The sequence below is a fragment of the Mus musculus genome, chromosome 18 (genome assembly GCF_000001635.26).
Source record: "Mus musculus strain C57BL/6J chromosome 18, GRCm38.p6 C57BL/6J".
Lineage (NCBI taxonomy): Eukaryota > Metazoa > Chordata > Mammalia > Rodentia > Muridae > Mus > Mus musculus.
The window spans coordinates 89,959,614-89,977,811 of NC_000084.6; positions in this window are offsets into that span (position 1 = coordinate 89,959,614).

The following is an 18,198-nucleotide window of genomic DNA, read 5'->3' on the forward strand; positions in this document are numbered from 1 at the left end:
GCTTCTGTGTGCTAGAGAAATGTAACAATAAAATGCCTTTTAATGACTCTCTACTACACTCGTAGATTAGTATCTGACTTACCCATCAGCAGGGAACCAGTATAGATACCTAATACTGAAAATGTGCATAGAGTTAAGATACCTTGGAACATTTAGTGTTAATTGTGATTTCTACATAAAATCCTTCCTTTCAGAGTTCAAGAAACTCTGCACTAAATGAGATGGAAAGATTGTAAGAGACAGAGGTTAGAGGATGCAAGGAAATAAAATCTTCTAAACACCTCAGGACTGACACACATGTGAACTGTAGCAGCATACATAGAACCTACTTTTCTTTGGGCCAAATGGGTCCCAGCACTGAGAGTGAAAGTGGACACAATCTCCCATTCATAACTCAGAAATGATTTTCAATTGACAACCATTAGGAAAGGAAAACTTAGTTATCCTCACCCCCGCCCCCCATGGAATCTCACTGGGTATACAAAACATTCACAAGGGAAGGACCCACATCCAGCAGTAAATAGCAAACACAAAACAAACTCAAAAGCATTTTTGTAGGGTTTTTATTTTTTGGTCTCATAATGCTTTCTCAAGGCACTTTTTGTATCATTATTTTTTACTCTTTTTTAAAATTAATTTATTTTTTATACTCCATATTCCATTCCCTGCCCCCCAATCCACCCTCCAATTGCTCCACATCCCACACCTCCTCCCCAATCTTCTCCACGTGGATGCTAACCCCCACTCCACCTGACCTCTAAACTCCATGGGGCCTCCAGTCTCTTGAGGGTTAGGTGTATCATCTCTGAATAAACACAGACCCTGAAATTCTCTACAGTATGTGTGGTGGGGGCCTCATATAAGCTGGTATATGCTGTCTGTTTGGTGTTCCAGTGTTAGAGATTTCGGGGGTCCAGATTAATTGAGACTGCTGGTCCTCCTGCAGGATTGCCCTTCTGCTCAGTTCTTTCAGCCTTCCCTAATTCAACAACAGGGGTCAGCTGCTTCTGTCCATTGGTTGAGTGAAAATGTCTGCATCTGACTCTTTCAGCTGTTTGTTGGGTTTTTCAGAGGGCATGGTATGTACTCACTAATAAGTGGATATTAGCCAAAAAATAAAAAAAATAAAAATAAAATAAAAAAAGACAAAGAGCATACAGAATACCCAAGATACAGTCCACAGAACTCCAAAAGCTCAACAAGTTTTGGTGCCCAAGAAGAAATCAATCACAAGTGGGGAGGGAGGGAGGGACCTGGGAGGGAAAGTGGATGGGATGAGGGAGAGGGAGGGAGAGGGGAACCTGATCTGGTATTGGGTGAGGGAAAAGGACCGAAGCCCTGAAGGCCAGTAGAAAGAATGTTATCAGGCAACCTCAGGAAATAGGAGGTTGGGGGGGGGCACCCCAGAATGCACCAGAGATGTGGGAGGTGACAGACTCCCAGGACTCAAAGGCAGGGACCTCAGACAGTAGGGAGAGGGAACTTACGGAGTCCACCTACAGCAGGAAGACAGGACATCAAGTGAGGGATGGAATTGCCATCCCACTGTCATATCTCTGATCCATAATTGTTCCTGTCTGAAAGTATTACAGGGATGGAAATGGAGAGGAGCGTGAGGAAAAGAAGGTCCAGCTACAGGCTCAAAGTGGGAACTAGCTCAAGGGGAGGTCCCAAGACTTGACACTATTACTGAGGCTTTGAAACACTCACAAAAAGGGACCTATCATGACTGTCCTCTGAAAGACCCAACAAGAAGCTGAAAGAGTCAGAGGCAGATATTTGCACCCAATGAGTGGACAGAAGCAGCTGATCCCTGTTAAATTAGGGAAGGCTGAAAGAATCTGGAGAGAAGGGCAATTCTGTAGGAGGACCAGCAGCCTCAATTTTTCTGTACCCCTGTGATCCCTCAAACACTGGACCATCAAGGCAATTTTTAAACCTTACAGATCTTTTATGTATATATTATGATTTCCAGTTTAGCAATTTTATTGGATTTCTGTGTATGGAAACCTGTGGGTCTCTATGTCTGCATCTCTTTCTTTTGCTTTTTCTTTGGCTATTCTTTTGTTTGCTTTATCCTACTTTTGTTTTTTTGTTTTGTTTTATTATTTTTTTTTAGCTACCTGTTTCTAAAGAGCAGAGGAAAGAAAGTTGTGTAGATTTGGATGGGAGTGATGGTGGAAAGGATATAGAAGTATTCGGGGATGGGAAGCCATAATAACAAAGTATTTTATGAAAAAAAAAGCTAATGCCAATGAAAGAAAATCAACAACAAAAAAATAAAAACCAGAAAATACACAAAAAAGGTGTTACGCTGGATACAATGCTAAAATAAATGGATCTCTCAGTTGCTAAAGAATTACAGTATTACATAATCTTATCATGAGAGATTCATAAGCAAACTGAATATATTATATACCTTTTCTGTATATCTATGGACAACTCCCCAAAGATTGCTTGTTAACAATACACCTGGAATATTTGGTCAGTCGATAATGTTGATAACTCATGATATGATATTTAGTCTTACAATTTCATATCTTTTTGAAAATCCATAAAATATAAGTATCATCAACTCCAATAGGGTTATATCACCCTATTTCAATACAAAAACAATTTTTTCACTCAGCTGAAGGAAATTAAAATTTTCAGATATTGTAACATGTATTTTCCTAGATATTACAAGTAGGACACTTGCATTGAACAACGATGTGTCATTTGTCTTGGGAGTTAACAACAACAACAAAGAGGATACCTATGTAGCAAAAAGAACATTATATTTTAAGTAACGTATAGCATTGCAATTTACTCTCACATTTTCTTACCAGAACTATGAAAATAGTGAGTTTTGTGCTGACAGATATTTGTTGCAAGTTTTACCCCATAAAAAATAACTTAGGATCACCATAAAGAGACATGGTGAAAGATAGGTAGGTAAACAAAGAGACAGTATATAGACAGTGATTATAGATAATAGATAGATATATGAAACATGTTATTTTCATTTGCAAGGAGCATATGCATATTGAAACTTCTTATTCTTTAAAGATTTCCATTGAAAATGTGTCCTATAATAAATCATTTTGACACTGAATATTTCCACTTTCTCATTTTTAACCATCTCAGTTCCATAGTTATTTGAAAAGAATGTAGAAGTGGAAGGAGAAAAATTATTTAGTTGCTTCCAAGTTGTACAATGAGCTCTTGGGATATAACTTGTGTGAGTTATCATCAATACTGTTTTGGGCTATGTTCAATTCACCCATGCTCCTGTAAGTGCATCCTCACCTATATTACCAATAGTAACCCAATAAACTCAGTGGTTCATTAAGCTATCCATAGGTAGAATCATTGCTTTGAAGTCTCCTTGATGCCCTTTCTGGAGTAAATTTGTATTTACATATGTCTTCTCAGAAAATTTCACACATTTATGCAGTTCAAAATTATTGCCTGCTGTTTAAGAACCTACAAAATGTATAATGCCCAAGTTAAGAAAGTATTAGTTTTGATCTTTCTATTCCCTGAAATCTTTACTAGTAACAACAAAAATCAAACATAAGTGTATTAGTTCAAACATTGTATTGAGTTTTATATCTTTTCAATTTCATTTTGGTTGCAACTCTACCACAGGAAAATTTTAGTATAAATCCTATCTTTTGCCTGTGCACATGCATACATTTTATTATCTAGCACTGTAACATTAATAGATCATTTTTAGCTATTGACTTCAAATTAAGTACTAAGAAAAAGAAAAAGAAAATTCTTTTTATCATTAGCAAAGCAAACAAAATGTGAACCTACAACAACTCAGATAATACTAAACAAAGTAATATGGAGAAGTTTCTTCTAACAGTACTTCTTAGATGCTAAAGTAATCTGCCTCTAGTGAATCACTCTTCTTGGTGTTTATGTTCTTGCACAAGTTCTTTTCATACTGGATCTATAACTAATGAAATCTAACTTAAGTGATGCCGTTAAGCACATAGGTAACAGACATTTCTAGAGTTTTCTCCTAGAAGCCAAATGCTATGTAAAAGTCTTGTAATTTTGAGAAGGGTCAAGGTAGTCATATGAAAAAGTCATATTGAAAGGGGCTAACCTGGGTTATAACAGACTTTCCAAAAAGAAAAGCACACTTTGTGTGAAATTGCTGCTTCAGCAGAAAGGTATCAAGTGTCAGACACATTGCTCCCGTCCAGTCAGGTCAATGATCCTGTAATATAGTGCTGCTGAACTCATTTTAATGCATAGTTACAATCTTCTTGCCTCACAAGAAATACCAAAGGCTGCTTTATATGCTACCATATTTGAGCCATGGCTGGAGATGGTAGATTCTTGTTCCAAGAAGACATTGCAAAGAGAAATGGAAGGATGCCATAAGGGTAGATCTCTAAAATGGCCTGAAAGGGGAAAGGGGAAGACCTGAGGCCCCTCCCTATAAAATGCCCAAGCCAGACTTCGCTTAGTAGACTCGAAGTCTTAATGCTCTTCTCATTTTGACCTTTATTTTTCCTAAATGCACAGATATTTGTTTCAGGTAATGAGTTAATAATTCCCTAGAAGTTGACTACCACCTTCATGATAGGTTCAACCTTTGTTTCCAAATAAATTTGCATAAATTTTGTGTAGAAATGGATCTTACATGTCAGCCTGAGTCTTTGGGGCAGTAAATAGAGGTAGAAGCTAAGAATTTAGCACAACAGTTACCTTGTACTTAAGTAAAAAAAAATCATAGCTTATAGTAGATTTACTATGATACATTTATGTATGAGTTATAAAGAGATAGGTACAAATATATATTTACATATAATGTCATTCTAAATAATTTATAGTGTTAAATTTTAACTTTTGCATATATTTCTTAATATATTTATATTTTTCTTAATATTTTATGCAATCTTACTCTCAGTAATTAGTAATATCAACTACTAACTATTGAAGAGAAAATGGCAGGCAAGAACTCCACACTCCTTTTCCTAAATTTGCAAATATATTTAGTACGGGTAGGGAGCAGCAAGGGACACAGAAGCCTAAAATTCATTTCATGCCAGTCCTATTATGCTGGGTAAACTACTTTAAATGTGTGTGTGTGTGTGTGTGTGTGTGTGTGTGTGTGTGTGTGTGTGTATTACCTGGCAAAATAGTAGACTGAATTATCATGTTTGTGCTAATCTAATTACCCAAGTTCTTACCAAAAAATAACTTTCTCCTGGTGGAACTAGAGGTGTAGGGTGTTCAAATGCTGCAGAAAATGAAGTTTCATGCATTTAAGGAGAGACTATTAACCTGAAAATGTAGGCAGTCTCCAGAATCTAGAAAGGACTCTGGCTGTCTGCTAGCAAGATAATGTTGAATTTAGCCCCTCTATGTAGAGAAGAAGTCTGGAGTAAATATAACAAGCTTGAAAGCATATTTTATTCATAGTACCCAGTTAAGACTCAGCTATCTATTCCCTGTTTTACTGTCCCAAGTACTGAAACTAGTTGGCTTTCCCAGATTTACAAAGTATATATATGTGAGATTAGTTTTGATTCTTCAAGAGTCTTAGTGTGAAATTTACAGCAGAAATAGAAAACCATTGTGAGAATTTTGGCTTCTTTAAAACCCCATTTATATTATGTGATTTTTTTGTTTGTTTCTTTTAGTCCCAGGTGTGGGATAAGAGGCTGCATCAGTTTGTCTACAGCTGTTAACTATGATTATCTTGTGTTCTAGGAAGTGCATGATTTTTGCCAGCTGCAAATAGTTTAATTTGGGGGATTCTGGAGAGATTAATGCCAGAATGCCAGAGTCCCTAAGTGGGGGTTGAGGGGGCTCCTAAAAAGAAGGTGGCTGCTCCTGGATGCTGTTGTTATGGTTTGACAAGAAGAAGATGGAAATATTCTGAGGAAAAAGATTGGATTTGCCCCAAGGAATCCAATACCCCTAATCAGCAGGAAGTAATCTACTTTGTTCGCTGGAAGATATCTATGCCCCCTTTCCCTTCTAACTTCTTTCTCTCCTACTTAGTATTGGGGCAGGGGGTTAGGGTGGGATAAGAGTTGGAAGGGAGGTAGAGATCTAAGAACCCAACAAAATAGACAAAAAAAAATATGCCAACAGAAAACAACTATAACAAAACAGACTTGATAAATTTTGAACATGTAGTTTAAATTATTTAGTATATACTTTGGAGTTAGTTGTGTCTATAGATTAAAGTTTGATGAGATATGAGGTCAGGTAGCAGGTTTGAAATGGGCCAGGGAATGATTTCAAGTAGTTCTATGGGAGTTGTCTGGTAGAGATAATACTCTTCTCCCATTTACTTGCTGGCAGCAATGATGGCTAGCTCTAAACAGTGGTGAGGATGCATTATTATGAGTTAAGGAGTTGGATAGAACAAAGCACATTCTGCTCCATTCATTTCCAGAAACATGCTGCCCTTCAGCACATTATCTTCCAATATCATATGATGCCTAAAGTACCAAACCTAGGTTTTTCTGAGTCCCTTTAGCTGCAGTGCATAAAGTCACATACAAAATATATCTATTGACTTTGAGTGGCTAACCCCAGAATCACAGTATTGGCAGGAAATACATTTTAGCTTTCTGTGTTCCTTTCTGCTGCTTACCCAGGAGTAATGAGTCTATTTTATGTTAATCATGTGGGGTGTCCGTCTCACAAGATTGAGAGAAGGTGGCAACTAGTATACTGCATACCAGCCACAAGCATGAACAGAGATGGTTGACTGTGGAGAGCCGTGCCGCGAGCAATCGCCATTATAAGATGGCGCTGGCTTCCGCTGTGCCTAACTAGTAAACAAGCCTTGTGCACAAGTGAGAGAGTGAACTCACGCCTAGTCACTGCCCATCTCGGGGCATAGTAATGAGGTGATGGGCGAGCAACAAATCAGGAGCTGACACGCCACATCAGGTGCTGAAACGCCACGCTGAGGGCTATATAAGCAGCACCATTGTCCGGGGTCTGGGTCTTCCCTCCTTAAGAAGCAATAAAACTTGCTGCAGAAGAATCTGGTTGTTCGAGTGTGTTCTTGCCGGCGAGAACGATAGCTTGGGAAAGATGACAACTATCATATATTCAAAATTGAAGTAGCAGAATGAGTTTTCTCTATATATTATTATTATTATTATTATTATTATTATTATTATTATTTAATCTTTTTGTAGTCCAGTAGTTATCCCCCTCCCAATCTACCCTCTGACTGTTCCTCATCCAGTATCTCCAGCCTCCAAGAGGCTCCCCCCACCCCATCCCCTGGAGCCTCGAGTTTCTCAATGATTAGGTGCATCTTCTCTAATTTAAAACAGACTATGCAGTCCTCTGCTGTATATGTCCAGGGGCCTCATATCAGCTGGTGTATGCTGCATGGTTGGTGGCTCAGTGTCTGAGAGATTTCAGGGGTCTTTCTATGGGGTCGCCCTCCTACTCAGCTTCTTCCAGGCTTTCCCTGATTCAACCACAGGGGTCCCCAGCTTCTGTCCATTGATTAGGTGTAAGTATCTACATCGTTGCGCCTCTTGGAGGGCAGATATGCTAGGCTCCTATCTGTAATCACACCATAGCATCAGTAACCATGTTAGGCCTTGGAACCTCCTCTTGAGCTGGATCCCAATTTGGGTCTGCCACTGAACCTCCTTTCTCTCTGGCTCTTCTCCATTTTTGTCCTTGCAGTTCTTTTAGACAGGAACAATTCTGGGTCAGAGTTTTTGACTGTGAAAAGGCAACTCCATCTGGACTCTACAAGTTCCCTCTCCCCACTGTAGGGCATTTCATCTATGGTCTCTCCCTTTGCGTACTGAGAATCTCTCACCTCACAGGTCTCTGGTACATTCTAGAGGGTCCCCCTACCTCCTACCTTCCAAGGTTGCCTGTTTCCATTTATTCTGCTGACCATTAGAGCTTCAGTCTTGTTGCCCACCCCCAATACCTGATCATGTTCTATATTTTTAGTAATAAAAATGAATAAATGTAAAACAAACAGAAAAACAGTAATCATTGAACCATCTATTTCCAATACCACTGTCATCAACCAAAATTCACTGCTTATTCCTTTTACTGAACAGGACAACTATATAAACAAAATTACCAAGTGTTATTTTTAAGTGCCATTATTAGCAAAAGTTTATTTGTGTTTATTTACGTGTATTGTGTATCTGTGTGTGTATATGCCACATGTGTGTGTGTGTACCTGTGAGTACCTACCCTCTACAGACTTTTTACAGTAGGTGGGGAAAAAATGATCAGAGTGAGGTAATAATGAAACTCAACTCAGCCTGATTTTATTGTAACTGGTGATGGACCAGGACTTCTAAAATATGGCCTAGATCACTTTTGCCACGTTTAAGCACGCACAATTTTAGGTTTAAAAAGTATTCAGGTAACAATTAACTGAACCCCAAATGCACAAAAATTTAAAACATGTTTACATTGAAATTCTTTACAAAGTACGTCTTTCATAAGAATAGGTACTATTGATTCAAAGATAGTGCCCAAGATTTAGCATATAGGGAGTTTGACTGTGGTAAACATAATGTCTTTGGGTGTCAGGATTGGCCTGGCCTAAGATAACATAGAATTCGCTTAGGTAATTTTAATGCACAAGTGACATCACTCATAAGAATGGATTTATGGCCTAAAAGCAGTGCTCAGAATTTGGGGGGAAAGAGTCTAGAAAAAGTAAATACGACACTATTGGAGCCATACATAGAGCCTGTCTCATCAGACATCAAAGGCTCATCAGATTGCAAAACCATATTCCTGGCGTTACAGGAAGAGTAACTAAGCTACCATTGAAGAGGTAGGCAAGCTGTGAGTTTAACTTTCCTGGCATCTCCAGTGCTTATCTGTATGTATAAGGCCTTTTTGCCCTGCGTACCTGGCAGACCATCAGATTCCCTGAGCTGGAGATATAGGTGGTTGTGAGTGACCTAACGTAGATGCTGGACACCAACGCTCTTCTGGGAAAGCAAGCAGTAAGTGCTCTTAACCATAAGCCCACAGTACATCCCAACAAAATGCAATCATAGATTTAAAATTTCAAAGTATTTTTAGTTTTGAGAAATAATAGATCAATTTACATTATTCTTATATGTAGTTTTATGTTTGCCCACAAGAATATTTCTAATGATTTGTATTCTCAGAGATGCATTTCATGCCATCACAAAAGGCTTTGCTTCATAGATGCAAAGATCAAAGACAAAATTACTGCTTGAGTTCATTTCTCCCCTTTAGGATGCATTTTACAGAAGTACAATCCTTCCTATTATGAGTTAAGAATTTCAAACAAGGACATCATTGTATAATATAATTCAATATATCTTAGAGAAATGCCATTGTCAATCAAGAAGAAAGCAATAAAAGACAAAGAGCATTTTGACAAAATGTACAATTTATATGCATATTATACCAACTTTAATAACAATAATAGCATATATATGAAGACATCACCACACATATACACACACTTACTTAAAAGTTTGAGAATGTACCTAAATTTTGAAATTAGCTTATCATAAAGGTCATGTTGAAATACATATAATAGCAGAAATTGCATATTATTTTAAACTAGATTTTAGTATGAGAAATCAATAATGAGATTGAAGCCAGCTTATTTAAAAGGTCCTAGAAGATCTAAGATCATGTGAAGTTTGTTCAGGTTAGCACAAGTATGATGGAATTTAAAATATGAAATATTCAAATTGCAAATGTGTTAAAATTTCTATAGCCTACAATGACTCCAGAATGGAGTTGCATTCACTCTGCTTTAACTTATGTTGTTATCTCAATTGGGGTTCAGCTGGTAATGATAGGTAGGCACTATGTGTTTACTACAGACTAGAGCTCCAGAAACGTCACCTGAAAAGTACTGATTCGAGGAATGATGCTATTAAAAATAACTACTCAATAAATTTTCAGAGTAAAACAAATAAAAATCCAAGTGTATTCAAGCAGAGCATGAAGGCTGCAATTATTGTGACAATGACAAAGCAAAAATCCAGTTTACATATCATGATTGCTCTGCTCACACAACAGACTTTTATTAACTTTCCAATACTGTTTTCCACAGAAACTATACTGAGCAAGAGATGTGTGGCTCATTTTTCATGAAGTTGACTTTTTCATTGAAAAGAATCCATCACATTTTATGTGGAACAAGAGAATTATTCTTTGCATTTGAGGGCTGGAGAATTCAAGTCAATAGGATATCAGTGGAGAGGGAAAATTGAATAAATATCTGACTACTGGCAAAGTGTGGGAAAAATTGATTCTACTAACGTTAAAGCAAAATCACTAAAGAAAAAATGCTCTTAACTAGTACTTTTTATTCATCTTGTTAGTAAAAAAAAAAAAAAAGGTCTTAGAACCAAAATGACATTGTATCTGAAAGTATAATTAAGTGACTTAATGTCTAATTAATGAAATAAAAATGACTAAGCAAAGTTCATGTGAGTACATACAAATAATAACAATTAACAAAGTGAAGACTAAGTATTGGCTATTGGCCATGTATGGGTATGATATTGGATGTTCTACAGATTTACATAAGAAGAGACTATAAAAATGCAGAAGTATCCTGAGACTAATATAGTATCTTGTGCATGGGCCCAAACTGAAATATAAATATTAAGAAAGAGAGTCTGTGTTTTGTGGAACATGAAAAGGCCTCACAGATGCCTGGGAAAATTGCAGTGGAAGTGTATCTTGTACATAATCTGAAGAAATTAGACTTGAAAACAGGATTTTGATAGTTAGGAAATAATACCATAATACATAATAAATAAATGTTATCTCATGAAATCCACCTCAGAGAATGAAAAATATAGTTTCTATCTATATATCTGATGATGCATCTGTAACGTAAAAAGTAAAAACTAAAAAAAAGTAGAAACTAAACTTACCATTAAAAGAAATCAATCCAATTATACAATACTTGATGAAGAAAAAGTTAACTCATTGTATATATAAACCACATTTAAGTTAAGAGCCCAAAACCCATCAGTAGATGGCCAACACAAAATGAACTCAGTAGTAATTTTGTGGACCTTTTTTTCTTGTATTGCTTTGTTTGGATATTTTTTGCTTGGTCTTTTTTCTGTATATTATGGTTTCTTATCTTCTGTTTATATGAGTTTTGTTTGGGTATGTGTTCATGTGCGATGTGGCTTTTTGTTGTTTATTTTGGTTTTTGTTTATTTATATATTTGATTTCTAAAAAGAGAAATAAAGGGCATGGAGTTGAGTGAGTAGTGAAGTGAGAAGATTCTGGGAAGAGTCACATAAGTGGAAACTGTAATCAGAATATATTTATAACAATAATTTTAAAAATGACAAAGAAAGCTCTCAAAATTAAGTGTTCAAGGGAATACAGATTACAACTGCCTTAGGATCCTTTTTCACTGAGTCCATAATGGATGCCATAAGGGATACAAAGGGAATCAATACAGTGTTGATAGGAGTATGAACTGGTTTTGCCACTGTGAAAATTGTAGGATGAAAATGCTGTGTGATTTGGGGAGCCAGTCTGGAGCAAGAGTGAGATGTCCAAACCTGGACAGTCTCATCCTGGGACCCGCAGAAGTAGGACTGTTTTCTTGCTTGCTCTGGGCCTGCATGTTCCAACACATTTGCCACCCTTTAGGTAGTCACATAGACTGGTGGCCAAATTACAAGTTTAACTTTCTCTCTCCTCATATAAGGACTGTCCAGGAAGCACTTGGAATTCCTCTTCATGCAATTGAAGCATTCTCAGCATCTCAGCCATAGCCAATGATGTACTCTCATCTGGAAAACCCCCCACTCACTCCCCAAGTGTACTAGCTGGTTTTGTGTGTCAACTTGACACAAGCTAGAGTTATCACAGAGAAAAGGAGCTTCAGTTGAGGAAATGCCTCCATGAGATCCAGCTGTAAAGCATTTTCTCAATTAGTGATCAAGTGGGGAGGATCCATTGTGAGTGGTGCCATCACTGGGCTGGTAGGCTTGAGTTCTGTAAGAAAGCAAGCTGAGCAAACCAGGGAAAGCAAGCCAGTAAGGAACATTACTCCATGGCCTCTGCATCAGCTCCTGCTTCCTGACCTGCTTGAGTTCCAGTCACGACTTCTTTTAGAGATGAACAACAACATGGAAATGTAAGCTGAATAAGCCCTTTTCTCCCCAACTTGTTTCTTGGTCATGATGTTTGTGCAGGAATAGAAACCCTGACTAAGACAAATTGGTACCAGCATATTGGGGTGTTCCTTTGACAACCTGACCACGTTTTGTGGAGGACTGTGGAAGGACTTTGGAACTTTGGACTAGAAGATCCATTTGGTCTTAAGAGCTTGTGGGATGTTGTGTAGGAGCTTGGAAGATGTTTAGAACAGTGCAGAAGATGGAGGCCTGGCTTGTGAAATTTCAGAGGGAAGACTCTTATCAGGGCTGTTGCTATTTTGATTGTGAAGATTCTGTGGTTCTGGTTAGCTAGGGCTGAAGAATCAGCTGTGATTAACAAGATACCAGAATTACTAAATCAAAAACTTTGCATTACTGAGACTATTGATGCTGGTTTGCTGGAGCTAAGAAATTAGAGGTGCTTAAGAAGAGACAAGCATCACTGAGGTGAAATCTTCTGGGAAGTGTTTTCTGAGAGCACAGAAGCTGTGTTCCAGAGATAGCCAAGGTTGTACCTTGTGTTGTGGCTGGACTTGGTAATGTGTAAGAGTCACCCAGGTGATACTGATTTTAAGGCATGAAGGGATTATGTAGAGCAGCTGAGGCTTGACACTGTGAGAGATTGTGGAAGGTCACTGGTGAAGGTGCAGCCTCAGTTGCAATTGATGGCCCAGGACTGAAGGGGCCATGCAAAGGAGTTGAGGCTTGGCATCATGAAGAGAGCCTATGAGAAGCTATTGTTGAAGCCTAGTTATAGCAGAAGACAGCAGTGTTTGGGAGATGCCAGTAACATGACATGACCACCAAGAACAGGAGCAGCAGTGGAGTACAGGCAGCTGGAGCCTAGAAGACAGGGTGTGTGCTACAAAGGGCAGAAACTGAAGAAGTGACCCAAGCCCTTGGAGGAGCTCAGAAGATCACAAGTGCATTCCAGACATTGGATAGTTGGAGTCTGATTTTGCTTTTGGTCATGACTGTGCCCTGATATTTTTCCCTTTTGAAAGAAGAAAGTATTTTAGTGGAGCCCACAGTTAACAGGCTTTTAATTGTAAAAAGACTTTGGTTTTAAAGAGAATGGATATTTTAAATGGATTGAAATTTTAATATGTAAGAATTTGCAAAGACTTTTGGACTTTTAAAGTTATTTAGATCTTGGGGATGAAAAAAAAAGCTAAGGGTTGAGGCTAAGTAGTGATGTGTTTGTGTGTCAGGTTGACAAGGGGTCAATTGTACTGGCTGGTTTTGTGTGTCAACTTGACACAAGCTAGAGTTATCATAGAGAAAGGAGCTTCTCATTTACATGAGACCCAGCTGTAGGGAATTTTCTCAATTAGTGATCAAGGGTGGGAAGACCCATTGTGGGTGGTGCCATCTCTGGGCCGGTAGTCTTAGATTCTATAAGAAAGCAAGCTGAGCAAGCCATGGGAAAATCAGTTTCTCAAAAAAAAAAAAAAAAAAAACTAGAATTAGAACTCCCTCATGACCCAACTATACATATTGTAAGCACATATATATAGGACCTTATACTCTAGCACACAGATACTTCATCACCTATATTCACTGTTGACCTATTCACAATAGCTATGAAATGGAATCAACCTAGATGTCATAAACTGGTGAATAAGTAAGGAACAAGTGGCACATATGAAAAATACAATTTTTTTCAGCTGGAAAGAGAGATAAAATGATGACATTTTCAAATAAATGAATCAAAATGAGGAAAATGTTACACTGTGTCAGGTAACCCAGGCTCAGAGAGAGAAAAGACATATCCAAATCTAAGCTTCAGATATTTTACTTTGTGTTTTTAACTTGTGAAAGACAACGCATTAGAAATGGTCCACTGGGGAGAGAATGCATTAAGAGAAAAGAAATAATAGAAAAGAGTTAAAATGAAAGCAAGAAGGTAAGCTAAGACAGAAAAGTTTAAGCAAGATGGAGGATGTGGATGATAAGGGAGTCTTAGAAGAGTAGTATCCAAAATTAAAAAGCTGTAGGGAAACCTTTCTTCCAATCCAATTGAAAATGTACTTGATGTGAATAGTTGAATACACATGACACAAAAGAAGAAAGTTTACTGAAGAGTAAACATTAATGTGGAAATAAGACTAGAGGAGTAAGAGTTAACTAGGATAGAGGAGTAATTGAGACCAATGATGAAAGAAAGTGTTATGGAGGGGTGTGTGTATTAGTTTAAATGGAGATATCCTGTACGGTAGACTTTACTGCTCTCAGAAGTTATTAATGAAAAGCTCCAGTGTCAGGTATGGTATATATACTTCTAGTGTCTAGTCAGAAAAGATGTGGAGCCACCAAAGTGATATGCTGTTGCCATTGCTTTCGGTTGCCCATCATAACTACATGGCAATAATGTATTGCTGATTACCACACACACTTTGCTTTTAGGACATAGAGAACTCAATCTCAAACTGACTAGGAGATTTATTCCCTTTGGCTAAGTTTTGTAGTACTGAAAAAAATGCTATCCAGGCCATTTTCTTCATGGGGAAGAAAAGATATCAATAGTTCTTCCCAAATAGTCCTTCCCAACATCAGACACTGAATGCTTCAGTGTCAATGTGCTAGGCAAAATGTGCTCACAACATAATAGTGGCAAGATTATTGTAGGATTTGAGGTCTGATCCACAGGGGATAAAAATTGTGCCTAATACTGTAAACTGGTCAAAGCCATGGCTAGGATGTCTTAGGCTGATTGAGAAACTTAGCATTACTATTTTGCTAAATGATCATATTGCCAAATATTTTAATATTTGTATGTAGACCAATAGGTCTGTACTACTTCAAAACTCATTCAGAGGAGTTTTTTTTTTTTGTTTTTTTTTTTTTTTGCAGTGGGTAGTGGTCTACTAATAGGTGGTCAAAGTACTCAGAATACATGATAAGAATGCTCATTGCTAAGTGGAACAATATTCCATCCCAACCCCTTTCCAGACTTTAGAAAGCATCATGAAAGGAGGGGAGGAAAGAATATAAAAGCCAGAAAGCCAGAAGACTGTTAAATAATTCTGTCTTCTGGACATGGCATAACTATTATAATAGTGACTATTATTGTACTGTTATATTCATAATAGGGCTAGATCTGCACAAAAATCCCACAGCGAGAGATAAGGAGCAAATAGGACTTGAATCTCTTGATTAGGAGTTGTTATTTGAAGGATACTGGAAGATAGAAGTAATTTTCTCTGTGGCTGTGTCCAGTGGTAGGTTGCTCATACTCTTGTGGACCATCTTATGCACATGAGTATTAACTATATTTGCTAGGATACAGAAGATCTAGATCTAGAGGTAAAAACATAGAGGATAGAGGAAGAAGAGGAGGGAGAAGAAAACATTAAATTTATAGGAGATTAATGGGAAGATGGAGGTAAAATTTTCAGAGAATAAAGAAAAAGCATTACCCATAAATAAAACTCATTTTTTAAAAGTCAGGAAAAGTATTAAGCTGCATATTAAACTACTTTATACATTACTACTAGTTTATATTAATATTAATTACATCAATTTATATTAATGCTACCTTAATATTAATACAAACTTTAAACAAAGCTGCCCTAAATATAAATGTAATTCTGTTTTTATATTTTCCTGAATAGGTAATTCCATTTATAGTTTTCTGAATATGTAATTCCATATGTTATTATGGAGAGATATGTTTAAAACAAAGGTATTACTTATTAATGGAAGAATTCAAATAGCTAAATATAAAAACTTATCTTTTAAGATTTTGAAAGTTTAGTATTATTCAAACATATAAAAACATTTGTTTGACATTCTGATTAACATTATAGAAAGTTTAAATACATCCAAAAACTTACGTGTGAACTTTTTGAAAACCTTATTCATAATTTCCTCAACTTGGAGCACTTTAGATGCTCTTTGTTCAGTGAATGGATAAAATAGCATAGCCTTGCAATGGAACAATTTTTATTGCTAACATGAATATTCATTTTAGTACTTTTATGACCCCAAAATCTGGAGTTATTTTAAATTCATACTATTTATTGCAAAAAGTCAACCTGAAAAATCTACAAACTATTTTATTCTAAGCATATTATACACCTAGAAATCTAAAATTATGGATAGAGTAAAGCCCTTCAATAACTGCCATGTTTTAGGTACCATGAAGGATAACTAAGTAGATTACAGGGACAATGAATACACAATAACAATTTTCTATGATACGTCAAAGCAATGTATTCACAAACTTCTGTCACAAAGTACAGGATTTGTAAAACAGCTAGCGAACCTTAATGAAGATCATGAGTAATGGTCATTTATTTTGAGTTCATATTTCCTCACTCTTAACAAATACTCTAAGGTAATAAGGAATGCTAGCATGGAGTAAGGTGTGTGTGTTTGTGACTTTTGTGGCAGAACTTTAATCAATTTTGCCTAAACCTAAACTAAATTAAGTCCATTAACTAAACAGAAATACTTCAGTGATCATCATAGGGTTGATTTTTAAATAATAGTTGTGCTTTCCTTGATACTTTGACAAATTATTTAATAAACTATGAAAATAGCAAAGAAATAGTGTCGGAATTCAGAAACTGTAATGTTACTTCTGAGCACCAAGATCATCCAGGGGAGAGTACAGGTGACAATCCTTCATAGTACAGGCAACACCCAAGTTTCAGGATGTGGAAAAGCATGCAGAAGGCAACATCTGGAGTATATGTTTTTCTGGTTGTGTTGCTGGCTTTGGCTGTGTGTTTTTTATTTCTGACATTCTCTTGTAAGAACACAATTCTGGAGAAAATACAGTACTCTTATGACCATGAGAGAACTATTAGGAAAACCAAAGTTTGTTTTGATCTGAAATCCTTAGCTAGTTCTGTTGGTTTAAACACTACTGTGAAGTTTTCCTTTTTTACCAATATATCTTTTCAGAGAATGTGTATGAACTGACAAGAGTTGGTTTCTCTGAAGGTCACAAGATCCCGTGGACAGAATGCCTGCATGTGGATATCTTCATTCTCATGTATGTAAGACCTGGGCTTCATTTAACTATCCAGATCACCTAGTCTGCATCTCTATTTCTATCATTTCTTTGTGTCTGTCTACATGTGTATCATAGATACTACAGTGTTTTGAACACAACACATAGGACCATATCTTTGGTCACTAGTTATTAGAGCAGTTGGGGAAGCATTAGTAGCTGTTGCATTGTTGGAGGAGATATGGCCTTATTGGAAGTGTATTTTCAAAAGCCCATGTTATTTCAGTTACCTGTTACTATCTGCTTCATGGTTATTATCTCAAACATGTAAGCTCTTTACTGCTCCAGTGCTGTGTCTGTCTTTCTGCTGCTTTTCTTAGATGGTAGTGAACTAACCATCTGAAATTTTAAGCAAGACTGCAATAAGTTCTTTCATTTATAAGTTACCTTCGTCATAGCTTTCCTTCACAGCAATAGAAAACTAAAACAAGAACTCTTTCTCTGCCTCTGGCCACTTCTCTCTCTCTCTCTCTCTCTCTCTCTCTCTCTCTCTCTCTCTCTCTCTCTCACACACACACACACACACACACACACACACACACACAACCTTTTAACCCTAAATAAAATTTCTTTTTAATGGCTGACATAGAGACTGATTTCAAAAATAAATAATTGCACCATCTTCCTTCTGAGACCAGAAGAGGCCACTAAGGGCTCCAGAGTGCTCTCCAAGCCACAGGACCTTGGGAACACCTCGGGATCACATGTGAGTGGAACACATAATCAGCTCCAAAGATTCGCAGAGGGTCTTGTGCCAGCAAGAACAGGGACAAAGGAACCCTGCCCGACCAGAGGCTAGATCCATTCAGGTCCGGGCCAGCCCCACCATCTTCTGCATGAACCCGGCTAGGGGCATCTCAGACAACAGAGGGCTCTCCATGCCACAGGACCCCTAGAACACCCAGGACCTCCTGATCACCTGAGAGCACATGGGCAACAGAAGCAACAGAGCTTCTTGGTCAGGCCCTCATCCTCAGCCAGGAGAAGGAGCTGAGACCCAGACCACTGGGCACATTCCTTGCCAGAGA